Source organism: Silene latifolia, chromosome 10, assembly GCF_048544455.1.
Source record: "Silene latifolia isolate original U9 population chromosome 10, ASM4854445v1, whole genome shotgun sequence".
NCBI lineage: Eukaryota > Viridiplantae > Streptophyta > Magnoliopsida > Caryophyllales > Caryophyllaceae > Silene > Silene latifolia.
In genome coordinates this window covers 60,971,438-60,974,125 of record NC_133535.1, presented here as the reverse complement: position 1 = coordinate 60,974,125, position 2,688 = coordinate 60,971,438, and the positions used below count along the sequence as shown (strand labels likewise).

Genomic DNA, 2,688 nt, shown 5'->3' with positions numbered 1-2,688 from the left:
ACTGGTGACTTAGAAACAGGAATAGAAAATAGACAATTTTTTACCTCCTCAATACTAATAGGCCTAAGCAACTCAGAGATATGTTGAGGATTAGTGAGTTTACCAGTCCTGACAGTAGGGACATGGACCTTATGGACAGGATTATAAGTACCAACAATGCCGATAATAATCCGAAAAGCAGTTTCAATAGCATCAGGCTCACAATCGAAAAGTACCATAGACATCTTTAATGAAAAAACCTTATTATGCACATTCCTGGCCTTGATTTGCCTATGAAAGAAAGCAGAGTTTTCATCACCCTCAGCTAGCCACACTGATTTAGCTTTTATGGAGGAAGGAAACCTAGCTTTTGAAGAGAATAAAAGGCAGCAGCTTCTTTTTCTTTCAATAGCATCAGGCTCACAATGTTGTTGTTGTTGTTGTTGTTGTTGTTGTTGTTGTTGTTGTTGTTGTTGTTGTTGTTGTTGTTGTTGTTGTTGTTGTTGTTGTTGTTGTTGTTGTTGTTGTTGTTGTTGTTGTTGTTGTTGTTGTTGTTGTTGTTGTTGTTGTTGTTGTTGTTGTTGTTGTTGTTGTTGTTGTTGTTCATTGTTGTTGTTGTTGTTGTTGTTGTTGTTGTTGTTGTTGTTGTTGTTGTTGTTGTTGTTGTTGTTGTTGTTGTTTTTGTTGTTGTTGTTGTTGTTGTTGTTGTTGTTGTTGTTGTTGTTGTTGTTGTTGTTGTTGTTGTTGTTGTTGTTGTTGTTGTTGTTGTTGTTGTTGTTATTATTATTCTTATTCTTCTTCTTATTATTGTTATTGTTATTGTTATTGTTATTGTTATTATTATTATTATTATTATTATTATTATTATTATTATTATTATTATTATTATTGTTCTTATTATTATTATTGTTCTTATTCTTATTATTATTATTCTTATTATTATTATTATTATTATTATTATTATTATTATTATTATTATTATTATTATTATTATTATTATTATTATTATTATTATTATTATTATTATTATTATTATTATTATTATTATTATTATTATTATTATTATTATTGTAGTATTATTTTGTATTAGTATCAAAGTACCATTAGTTTTACTCGAGCCATACACGGGTACCACACGTGATACCTAAATCTCTACCAATATTATTATTTAATATTTTATTCTCGTCTCGATAAAAATCTTTAATTAATATAATTAATTAAATACCTTTTGAAAATACATTTTAAGTTTTCTACCGCCTGACTAACCATTAACCTTGCCTTAAAATACGGAGTATTATAGTCTCATTTCTTGTGTGTGCATTACCTTGAGTGGGTAATTGCCCTTTTTTCTTTGTGAGCTTGATGAGGCTATTTGAGACATTTGAGTCTCAAGCATCTTCTTGTGTGCAAGGATAATTTTTATGGTGATATATTTTGCTTGGCTATCTTTTGGATTTGAGCAAAGAATTCTTGTTGGTTCTTTTTCATTTCTAGAACCACTCTCTGAGCATTAAAGGTTGGGTCATTGGGTTGGTTATATGGGGATTGGTTTTAGAATCCCTGGTTTTGGTTATTAAAATCTCCTTGTATAGGATTTCTCAATGGAGGTGGGATGTATGTTTGTTGTGGGGTTTGAACATTTAGACTTTTATATGAGAGGTTTGGGTGATATTTGGTGTTTTCATTGTAAAAGTTTGAGTATGAGGTACCATTCTTGTATGCTTTAAAAGCATTAACTTATTCATTTGTTCCTTTACATTTTTGTTGATCATGTCCCAAAGTTATGCAACTTTCATAAATTCCACTTAGGATAGAAGATGTCATAGACATGTCATTAACTTGATAATCCGTTTGTTGCTTTGGTGGAGTCGAAGCCTTATTCACTTCATCTATGGCTTGCTTGAACTTCAAGTTCATGGTGTCCACGCGAGAGCTTAATTGAGCACCAAAGTCGGCGCTAAATTGTGTCACAGAATCCACCTAATGTAGGCCTCCCCTACTAGCTTTTCGAGGTCTACCATATTGAGAGCCATGAATAGCCATCTCTTAAATTTTTGCCTAAGTTTGGTTGTCATCAACAGGTGAACATAACATTTGAACCCATGTTCAAAACATTCCTTGAATCTTCCTAAAGTACATTCTAAAATTGTTGAACTAGAAACCATTCACTAAGACCATGATGAGGACAAGACCGACAAATGGCCTTGAAATGCTCCTAAGATTTATATAGCGATTCTTCATCTCTTTGCTTAAAACCCGTAATTTGAGCTCTAAGCATGTTAGTCTTCTATGGTGGGTAGTACTTCTTATATAAATCTAAGACTAGCTTTTTCCATGAATCGATGCCAAGAGTAGCTTTGTGCAAACTCCTTAGCCATTGCTTTGTGGCACCTATCAATGAAAATAAAAGAGCACCCATCATTATTTGATCTTAAGTCAAACCCGTTTGAGAGATAGCTTCACAATAATCAGAAAAGGTATCTATGTGAATATATGGATCCTCACTTGGCATCCCCAATTCGGCTTCTTCAACCAAATGAATGAAAGCGGATTTTGTTATGAAATTTCCTGTTTGGTGTGTGGGTGTAGATGTACCATTTGGAAGATTATCTTCGGTTGGTACTGAATCGATGAGAACTTTGGCATGATTGATTGGTTTTGTGGGTGATTTTGAGGGTTGGTTTGTGGTTCCCTTGCAATTTGATTTAC

At 32.7% G+C, this 2,688-nt stretch overlaps 1 non-coding gene across 1 annotated transcript; it reads left to right on the top strand.

The window, feature by feature from the left end:
* Positions 1 to 2,150: 2,150 nt before the first annotated feature.
* LOC141610409 (small nucleolar RNA R71) lies at positions 2,151 to 2,257 on the top strand. The gene has a single exon (XR_012528319.1). It is a non-coding gene; the product is annotated as a small nucleolar RNA R71 (small nucleolar RNA).
* The last annotated feature ends 431 nt before the right edge of the window (positions 2,258 to 2,688 follow it).